Source organism: Engraulis encrasicolus, chromosome 16 (assembly GCF_034702125.1).
Source record: "Engraulis encrasicolus isolate BLACKSEA-1 chromosome 16, IST_EnEncr_1.0, whole genome shotgun sequence".
NCBI lineage: Eukaryota > Metazoa > Chordata > Actinopteri > Clupeiformes > Engraulidae > Engraulis > Engraulis encrasicolus.
The window spans coordinates 50,273,741-50,284,900 of NC_085872.1; the positions used below are offsets into that span (position 1 = coordinate 50,273,741).

At 40.4% G+C, this 11,160-nt stretch overlaps 1 long non-coding RNA gene across 1 annotated transcript; it reads right to left on the reverse strand.

The window, feature by feature from the left end:
- Window positions 1-3,152: 3,152 nt before the first annotated feature.
- On the reverse strand, window positions 3,153-3,680 carry LOC134465999 (uncharacterized). Its single transcript, XR_010038231.1, has 3 exons — window positions 3,655-3,680; window positions 3,418-3,459; window positions 3,153-3,196 (listed from the first exon to the last, which is right to left on the reverse strand). It is a non-coding gene; the product is annotated as an uncharacterized LOC134465999 (long non-coding RNA).
- Window positions 3,681-11,160: the final 7,480 nt, after the last annotated feature.

Here is an 11,160-nt window from a genome sequence, read left to right on the forward strand (position 1 = left end):
GCCAATGAATGTGTGGTGATTTCGGAAGTGAATTTAAAGATATTTTAAGTAATGTTGATTATAATGTACTGTGTGTGTTTCTAATGAAATTCTCAGGGTCTTCCATTTTCCTTATTATGGTCTATGGGATGATTCACTTAGGACAAAATACCTAGAAATGTGCCTGAGCCAAACTGTATCTATGCTTTTTGACCTTAGTAAACCAGGAATTACACATCGACAGTAGGAATGACGTTTTGCCCTCTGATATGCTTTCGCATAGGAAAGGCAACGCCCCCACGTGTAGTTGCTGAACACAGACGGATGATGTAAATCAGATTAGCAATGATGGACCTCTTCAGAAAAGTTAGAGTAGCAGACCTTACTGTGCTTATCCCCCATTCATGTAATGGTAAAGTAGCCCCATAATGCATGCCGTTCCACCAGTGAAACACTGTTATAGACATTGGAAAGTTGACCATAGTACTACACTATTATGGCATAACACAGGGCCTTTAGTAATACACTACGACTTGGTCATTGCCATTCTGGTAACGACAAATGTATAACACTGTGTCTCACTGGGTTATGCGAGTTAAATACATACTGGAAAATATACCACCTTTAGACCCAATAGGGAAGAATCGTTCACTAAAACAGTGAGATGCTGGTTGCAAATGGTTTGGACATTTCCATTTGGATGTATTTCCCATTAAGCTACTAATCTCTAGTATTTTTTTTATTTAAGTGACATCATGCTTGTTGAATTTTGTCCATTTTCTCTTTTATTTTATACATTTAAAAACAAAAGTCAGGATTTAAATCTCACATCTTAATTATCTTCTAAAACACCAATTTCACATGATACTACTTAACCAATATCTGACAGATCAGTATGTGATGATTGCATAAACTAAAGCTATTTGCTACTTCACAATGAGCCTCATTTCATACAAAATTTCACAACCATAAAAAAAATAATTACAAAATTCTAATGCATACCAGCAAATTTAAAACATCTATTATTGGAAAATAGCGTACGGCTATACAACGGTGCAGACATCTCTCCTTGATACAAACAAATTTACTTTGTAAGCCATGCCTTTTCAAAATAAATGTATTTAACATAAACATGTAGGTATATACAAAATTCCAGTGTATAACAATGTCAGCAAAAGTAGTGCAGAAATGAAAACTGACTTCATAAAAATACAAAATATGAAATACAAGTGCAAAAGATGTGTCAGTAGGCTACCTTAAAATCTGATGAATTCCCCCAACAAAAACTTAATGCATATTTGATGTAACTTACACAATCATAACTGTTATTATTAGAGGAGTCGAGTGCACATAGTATTTCATCTTGAAGGATATCTGTTGTTCAGACCTATACCTTCAGAAAAACACACCTGCAGTTTTTGACTGTCTGTTGCACAGATTATCTGGCCAATTTTATTTAGTTTCATTTTGTTTTTCTTAATCCCCCCCCCCCCCCTTTTCTTTTTATTTCTTCTCTACGTACACTGTCATCACATGTGAGTCTCTAACTCCTGGGCTAACAAGAGGAATCAGCATGTTGCCTACTACATTGTCAAAGGTACACAGGTGTGACTTGTTGACATTATAAAACGACAGGGTGTGTTTGTCACAGTCCAGAAACACTCCCAGTCTGTTATAGAAGAGTTGTGACTCTGGCATCGGCACTTGTGTTGGGGGATCAGTGTTAGCAAAGAGTCCAGCAGCTCCTTTCTCATATTGAAGAAGCCAGAAGCCGTTTTCTTGGGTCAAGGGAACCTTGATTTTTTCTGCAGTGTCTCTGCATACTCCTACATACCATGACTGCTTTTTATTCATCTTATCTTCATTTCCCATAATCTGCACTCTCCAACAGTGTTGTCCTGTGCTGAATGCCTGCTTAAACAGAACATGGGCAGCTCTGTCTCCTCCTTGGACTTTCCCTGGATCTGGACACCACACTTCTGTGCCTCCTGATTTTCCTCTCTTCAATTTCAGAAATGCAGGGGTTGCTTCAGTGTTGAAATCGATGCTCTTGACTGAAATAAACAATGCCATAATATTATGCCATCTCTGGGCCATCTTCTCATAGGTTTATCATCAGATGTATCTACAGTATATCATGTCAAGTCCTTGATTGAGTATTTCTTAAAGGCAGTGGTGGCATAACAAGATGGCCACAGATCCTGCTACGAATGTTCACCATGACCTCTGAGATTGGTGCCACTATATTTCACAATATATGGACATTAAGGATGACATTTAAGGAAAGGCAAGCTGATGAACGAAAGATGAAATTACCTTCATATTTCTCATGACAACCCCACTCTGACAGACACAGAATACAGAGTCAAAGAAAGAGAGAGCATTAGATTAGGCTAATGTAATTATATAAACCAAGCACCAGTTAAGGTTAGTAAAAGCCAAAATACCTGGGGTCACAATGACCTTGTCCTTGGCTGAGTTCCCTGGTGTTTCTGGAAGAAAGATATTGTGCTTTAGAGCTCATTCTTTTCAAATTTGAGTTCACATTTTGAAACATGTTTATGCTTGTGTGCTTGCTTTTTTTGTGCAACGCTTAATACAAATACAATAATACAAAATGCATATCAATATCTTTTTCAGTCACCACTGTCACAGGTTTATTTCTTGGTGTTACTAAGTTGAATACACAGTAGGTAGACAGGTAGAAAGGTAGACATGTGTAGACATAGGGATTAAATGCAATGTAAAATGTGCAAATGTGTCATGACATCATGTAAACTATGGACAATATACCTGCATCTGCACCTGCAGGTACGTTTTCTTCTTTTTTTTTTTCTTCTTCAGATAATGCAACTGGATAGACAAATATTCATTTTATTTCAAATAGTGACAGTACAGTGATATCTATCAGTTCAGTACCTGGTTATTATGATTAATTATAGAAGTCAGGTATAATGACTGGATTGGATTGGATTGATTTAATTAAATTGTGGAAGTGATCTTTCAAACAAAGAAAAAAATACAGCAACTGACACCACAACTGCAACTTCTTCAATGAAAGGATGTAATATGTATAGATATGTATACTTATTTCATATAAAATATTGTTTGGAAAGCTTTCAATTACTCCATAAAAACTTGTATTATTAATTAATTAGTAGATTATCTGTACCTGTATTTTCTTTCTTCAAGTCTGCAGTGTTTTCATTGTCGTTACCTTGAAAAATAAGTGACAAAATGCCATTTTAGTATTTCTCAGGCGTCCCGATATCTGGTATTGTGAAGAATCATGTGCTACCTCAATCTTTGAGATCTCTTATGGAAGAAAATAATGAGGAAAGTGGAGAAATGTTTGGGATATGATGTTATTAAAAATATGAGCAGAAGTCTGGGAAATAACGTGTAAATGTGCCATGGCATCTTTTATAAATACAGTACCTAGAACGGCATCTGCAGGACTGTTCTGTTCTTCAGGGGAAGCTGATGGAAAGAAACATAGGCCTATATATAAATATATATTTTATTTTGATTTGAATATTAAATAAGTTTTCAAAGGTCAGTCTTGGTAATATCTTGCAAGTGTTTTCTGGTATCAAACAGCATGTGCCACCTCAGTGGCATGTTTATGATGAAGAAGACGGCTGAAAAACATTTCCACATATTAATCGACATTACCTGTGTTCAGCAAAGGGTACTCTGAGGGACAAAGGACACAAAATAAAAATGAGTGGAGAAACATTTGGTCATGCCATTATTGAAAACAGGAGCACAAGTACTTGCTCTTACTAAAAAGTGGATCTCTCGGAGACTTCCGGCGGCGCCATGGAGAGATAGGCAGCAAGGGTGAAGAGCTCTGACCTCGCTTGAAAATAACTTTAAAATTATCCAGTCATTGTCCAACGAAAGTCAGTTTTAATAACGTAGAAAATTGTACTATATGCCATAATTGCAAACGTATGATGAGCAAACATTCAAAACCGAAACGAAATCCTGCTCCACCGACTACAAGGAACACGATTGCCAAGAAGCTAGCTGCAATGGCGTCTCCTGCTAACCGTCTCTCCCAAGAAGAAGGAATCTCAATGTCGCAACTGGTTCAAGAACTGTCTAAACAACGTACCAGCATAAAAGAGGACATTTCCAGTCTCATCCAACAAGCTGTGGGCCCTTTACATGCCTCCGTTAACGCTTTGCGAGAGACAGTGGATGGTTTTCAAACGCGCCTGACCGATGCAGAAACTTTAGCTGGTGATAATTTTGAGAAAATCACCGAAGTGGAGCAAGTCATTCAGTCCCTGCGCAAGCAAAACACAGCCCTTCTCGATCGGATTGAAGACCTGGAAAACCGTTCACGTCGATCCAACTTGAGAATCATAAATGTACCCGAGGGCAGCGAAGGTGATGGAGATACTGTGACATTTATGTCTGAAATGCTGATGGAAATTACAGGCGGCAAAGTTTTCAACTCAGCCCCATCCTTGGACAGAGCGCATCGAGTAGGGAAGAAACCGACAACAGCTGACGAAAATCCACGGACATTTTTGATATGCTTTCACCGCTTTCAAGATAAGGAACGTCTCCTACACTTTGCAACACAGAACGCCATGGAATACAAGGACGCCGCTGTACGGATTTACGCTGACTACAGCAACAGTTTGTCTCAGAGGAGGGCGGACTTCAACAGCATCAAGCACTCACTCTACCTGAGAGGGATTAAGTTCCGACTCCGGTATCCAGCCAAGCTGCGCGTATTCTTCGAAGGGGAAACCCTGAACTTTGGCACGCCAGAGGAGGCAAAGGCATTCTACGACCGTCGGGTGGCGCCAGGTATCTTAGAATAACAGTGCCAGTGCATTGTAACATGATGCGGTGATTCAGTGATCTGCTTGAACTTTACTTATAGCCAACCTGACATACTTCCCAGGCAGTGAATACTGAGTTAATTATCACATTCATTGCTACCTATTAGCCTACTCGAATGGTGTCTGTGCTCAGAACCATTTTGCTGTAATGACGCGCGTGCCTATTCAGTGACTATAATTTGTGAGGCTACAACGGTCTGTAACAACACGCCTATTCGGCTTGTCTGCATACGCAGGGTTTTTTTTGTTTGTTTGTTTATTTGTTTTCTCTCACACTTTTTCTTTCTCTCTTCACTACAATGGTTGTGAACCTTAAATGACTTTTGTTTATAATGAACACTCTTTATGTCCACTTCAATACGTTTCAATGACAGTAAAGGGTCATTCTCTTCACGGACGGTTTAGAATGCATCGGAAGACTATATTATTAGGAGGGAGCCTGCAGTCTGTCGCTGTTCAGTTGACAGACATAGGTTGTGTGTGTTGTTTGTTTGGGATAGAGGGGCTGTTTTTAGGGACCTGGGGGGATATTTTTTGTTTTTCTGAAGGGGGGTTACACACTGCCAACATGTTTCTATTTACATATGACCTCAAAAGCAAAAAAGCGCTTCATGCCATTATGAGCACGTCTCGTCACCACTCTATTTTATTTTATTTTTTTTCTGAATATGTCTGATGGTAATAATGCACGTAATGTCGGGTTTGATGTGGGCTCGTCACCAGTACGATTTTCAAGCTGGAATGTTAAGGGGCTCAATGGACCAATTAAAAGGGCACGTGTTTTTTCTCATTTAAAGAAGCTAAAGGTGGACATAGTATTTTTGCAAGAGACCCACCTCATAACTGCAGATCAGATTAGGCTGAAGAAGAATTGGGTTGGGCAAAGTTTCCACTCCAGCTACAACACTAAATCTCGAGGGGTATCAATATTAATCCATAAAAAAATTGTATTCACTTCATCCAAAATAATCTCTGATCCTCAAGGCCGATATATTATAGTATCAGGTTCTCTCTTTAACACTCCTACTGTCCTTGTAAATGTATACGCTCCTAACTGGGATGACAGCAGCTTTATTACTAAACTAATATCCCTCATACCAGATCTGGACACACACAAGCTGATCCTGGCTGGCGATATGAACACAGTAGTTGACCCAAAAATGGACCGCTCATGTCCCAGAACCCTTACTCGATCTAAAATGTCCCAAGTCCTTTCTGATTTTATATGTAGGATTGGTTGTGTTGACCCATGGAGATTCTTGTACCCACTGAAAAAAGATTTTTCCTTCTATTCTCACGTACACCATACATACAGTAGGATTGACTATTTTTTTATTGACAAAACACTACTTCCTGCGGTTGAAAAAGCAGAGTATATGGCCATTGTTGAGTCAGACCATGCACCTGTCATCCTTGATCTCACATTTTCACAAAATCTTGCTCCGCATAACACCTGGAGATTGAATACTGCCCTATTAGCTGATGACCATTTTTGTAAGCGCATTTCAGGGGCAATAGACGAATTCTTATCATTTAACAGAACAGACTGCATTTCCCCATCCACTCTGTGGGAAACACTAAAGGTGGTTATAAGAGGCGAGATAATTTCATATTCCACATCACGCAATAAAGAAAGGAAGAAAAAGGAGCAAGAACTTATTTCAGCCATTAAAAAAATAGACAACCAATACGCTGCATCCCCAACACCTGAATTAAAACAAATTAGAATTGAACTGAAAACTCAATATGACTTGTTATCATTGGAAAAAACTGAAAAACACCTACTATGGTCCAAAGGTCATTACTACGAACATGGTGATAAGGCTGGCCGTCTTTTGGCCTATCAATTAAAATGTAGAGCAGCCTCACGTCTGATCCCACAAATTCGCAAATCTTCACAAGTCTTATCTGTAGACCCACAGGAAATAAATAACACCTTTAAAGAATATTACTCACATTTGTATACATCCACATTCCCACGTGACACCTCACCCATGAACAAGTTTTTGGATACCATTGACTTCCCCTCTCTAGACGACGCTGCCAGAGATGACTTAGACAGCCCTTTACAATTACAGGAAGTCATTGACGCAGTTAAGAGCATGCAGAGCAGCAAAACTCCAGGGCCTGATGGCTATCCTGTGGAATTTTATAAAAAATTTAGTAAACAACTTGTTCCGATTCTATTAGAAATGTTTAATAATTCCTTAACACAAAAACATCTTCCACAGAGTCTTACCGAAGCCTCCATTTCACTCATTCTAAAACCAGGTAAAGACCCACTTGAGTGTGGTTCCTATCGACCCATCTCTCTTTTAAATACAGATGTGAAGATATTAGCTAAACTCCTTGCGCTTAGATTAGACAAGGTCATATCTCCTATTATTTCAATGGACCAAACTGGTTTTATGAGAAACCGACACTCTTTTATAAATATCAGGAAACTGCTTAATGTTGTCCACTCCCCTGCGTCCAGGGAGGTGCCAGAGGTGGTTGTCTCACTGGACGCAGAGAAGGCGTTTGACAGGACAGAAATGCCTTACCTATTTGCAGTAATGGAAAAGTTTGGCTTTGGTACCACATTTACCTCTTGGGTACGACTGTTATATACCTCTCCTAGAGCGTCAGTGGTGACGAACAGAGTGGCTTCTCAATGTTTTCCTTTGTCAAGGGGTACACGACAAGGTTGTCCCCTAAGCCCTCTGTTGTTTGCTCTGGCAATAGAGCCCTTGTCAATTAAGCTAAAGTCTTCTACTGATATACATGGCATCCATAGGCTAGGAACTGAGCACAAGGTATCTCTTTATGCTGACGACCTGTTGTTGTACATTTCAGACCCAGTCAAGTGTGTTCCTTCTATTTTGAATACTTTAAAAGAGTTTGGTGTATTCTCTGGGTACAAATTAAACCTAAGCAAAAGTGAATGTTTTCCTGTAAATACTTTGGCACTTCAACTTTCAGACAGCGAACTTCCTTTCCATACATCAAAAGCAGGCTTTAAATATCTTGGTATTAATATCACCCGTTCTTTCTCAGACCTTTACAACAAAAACTTCACCTCTCTTGTCAATAATTTAGAATCTGATATTAAAAGATGGTCTACACTCCAACTGTCACTTGCAGGTAGAGTTAACTGCATAAAAATGAATGTGCTTCCTAGACTCTTATATTTGTTTCAGTGTCTCCCTGTCTTCCTTCCTAAATCTTTTTTTCAATCTCTGAACAGGGTACTCTCTTCATTTCTATGGGACAATAAAACCCCCAGAATTCGCAGGAATCTTTTAGAAAGACCCAGATATGTAGGTGGGCTAGCACTTCCAAACCTGAAGTATTTTTATTGGGCATGTAACATACAAAAGGTTATATGCTGGTTTCAGACCCCAACCACAGATTGGTGCCAAGACGAGGCAAATTCATGTCTATCCACCTCACTGATTGCTTTGATAACATCTAAATTACCATTTCCACCCTCAAAGTTCACGTCCAGTCCTGTAGTAATCTCAACTCTCAAAATATGGGCACAGTTTAGAAAACATTTTAAACTTACAGAATTCTCCCTGTATAGCCCAATTTGTAAAAATCACCTCTTTCCTGCAGCTCTACTAGACCACACATTTAGTGAATGGCAAAGAAAGGGTTTGTCTACATGTTGTGATTTCTATATAGATGGTGTTTTTGGTAGTCTTGCTGAAATAAGTGATAAAGGTCAACTACAACGTTCAGATAATTTTAGATACCTCCAAGTAAGACACTTCATTCGGTCACTAAGCCCAACTTTCCCCCATTTGCCTGAGGATTCAGGACTGGAGAAAGTCCTTAAGGTCAATATGCAACACAAGGGTCAAATCTCATCCATCTATCATTTAATTTCTTCCCTTCAGGGTGTAACACTAGACAAACTTCGAAATGACTGGGCAGAAGAACTGGGGACAGAAATTTCAGATACTGTCTGGGAATATGCTCAAAATAAAGTCAATGGCACATCCTCTTGTGCACGCTTGAGCCTAATACAATTTAAAGTTCTGCACAGGACATATTACACCAAACTCAAATTATCCAAAATATATCCAAACATGTGTGACCAGGTGTAGCGCCTGTTGTTGTTTTTATTTGTTTTATGCACACATATACATGCGTTAATGCACACACATGCACTCATTAGCGCGCGCACATACACTCCCTCCCAGTGGAGGGAGCACTGATTTGAAGCCGACCCTAGTCTTCCGAAACAGGAAGCCTGAAACATGGGGAGGATAAAAGGAGGAGAGAAGTTTTGTAAAAGTCTTTGTGCACAGAGCAGGGAGAAGTTACCCTGGTTGTAGCTTAAGGCTACAAGCCCATGCGTGTTGCATGGTGCCGTGTTTTAGTAGTAGCCTATGGCTACAGTAGTGTGGCACAGTAGTGCAGGTAGACTGCTTCAGTGTAGCTTAAGGCTGCACTCTATGTACACAGAGCAAGGAGACTTGGCCAGTTGTAGCTTAACGCTACTTCTAGAGGACGCTAACCGCTTGCTGCTGAATGGTTGAGCACACAGTGGAACAAACAAGTCGCCATCAGGTAGAAGCACTGTCTTGTGTTCATTATGTTTTTCTACCGCCTTTGGTGTAAAACCATGGTAATTGTTTGCAATTAGTGTCACAAATGCCAAGTGATAAAACCGGAATGTCTGTGTTTAAATGCAACAGGAGAAGCGTTTGTGTGCTTGACTTGCATCCCCCCCCCGCCACCAAAAGAAGTGCACCTAGGAGCCCGCAGTCACAGGTATCTAGTGTTTAACTTTGTAACCTCCACTAGCTTGCCCAACGTCACACACTTAACCTGTTTGACCCATCATAGGATGCCATGAATGTGAATGATGTGTGTACAAATGAATAACAAAAATGTGAATGCCCTTAACTCATTGTGTATGTATGTGTATACTGATGTGTGTGTTTTTGGGTTGTTACAGCGGCACCAGTGCAACTACTTGAGTGTTTGTGCCGCTTTCTCCCCTCTGTAAATTACCTCCAAGCCAAGTGTTTTTTTAAATAATCCTTCTGTATATATGGCCAGATTTATTTTTATCTTTTCAAATTCCTTTTTTTGTTGAACTGAGGCTCTGGGTAGCAGAACTGTTTAGCTCCACTTTTGAGCATACCTATATAGCAAGGGCCCTTGTGTGTCAGCACAAAATAGTATTGCGTGTAAAGTGGTTTGCTGTGGATTACTGAGTTGTGTGGTTTTCACAAGAGTGCAGTGCCTTCACTATTTACCAGAACTGGGTTTGGGGTCACCTAGGGTAGTGTAGTAGTGGGGCCCACTGTGTATGTACTAGCCTGCTGCCCATACAGCCTCAGTTTAAATTCCCTCCCCTTTCTTTTCTTTCTTTTTGTGTTATATATTTATTGAAAAAAAATAAAACCATTTTCTATTTTCTCTATCACATGCCTCTTGGATCATTAATTGGGTAAACCCTGCACGGGGAACATTTTTGGTGAAGCAGACCACCTTCACCATATTACAATTGGCGTAGTCGGTAAACTACATCCAAGGCTAATGATTTGAGAATTAATTTGGTTTATTTTGAGTTGGCCAGCTTTGTGTCCGTGTTAGGGAGGCTTGGAGGTATGGATGTTGTGTTTGCTTGTTTGAGAGGGGAGAAGCGGCAGCACACTCATCGTGGGACGTCGGACGACATGCTGACTGACGACCCAGAGGCCTCCCCTTCTCCAAAGGAAAAGGACCACCGCCGTCTGAAAGACCATGGCCAAATGAGACTCAATGGACAAATTGACAAGGCTGCTGGCTGAAAATGAACAGTGAGGAGCATAGACATGGGGACAATGGTGCAACAGAGGGACTTTCATCAAACAGTGGGTCCAGTGCACCGCATGCAACCATCGATCCCCAACACTCTGCTTTCATCTGTGCTTCGAATACTGTGCCGCAGCCATGGTATGTCTACGCCCTACGGAAACCGCAAGTTGCTTTTAAATCGTCACTTGACCTGTCCGGAGACATGCACCGTCAAAACCCTAGTTATAAAGATGGTCAGGTCCTCACCGGGACGGTGAGCTTTCAAAGCTGGGGTGGGTGTGACCAGGTGTAGCGCCTGTTGTTGTTTTTATTTGTTTTATGCACACATATACATGCGTTAATGCACACACATGCACTCATTAGCGCGCGCACATACACTCCCTCCCAGTGGAGGGAGCACTGATTTGAAGCCGACCCTAGTCTTCCGAAACAGGAAGCCTGAAACATGGGGAGGATAAAAGGAGGAGAGAAGTTTTGTAAAAGTCTTTGTGCACAGAGCAGGGAGAAGTTACCCTGGTTGTAG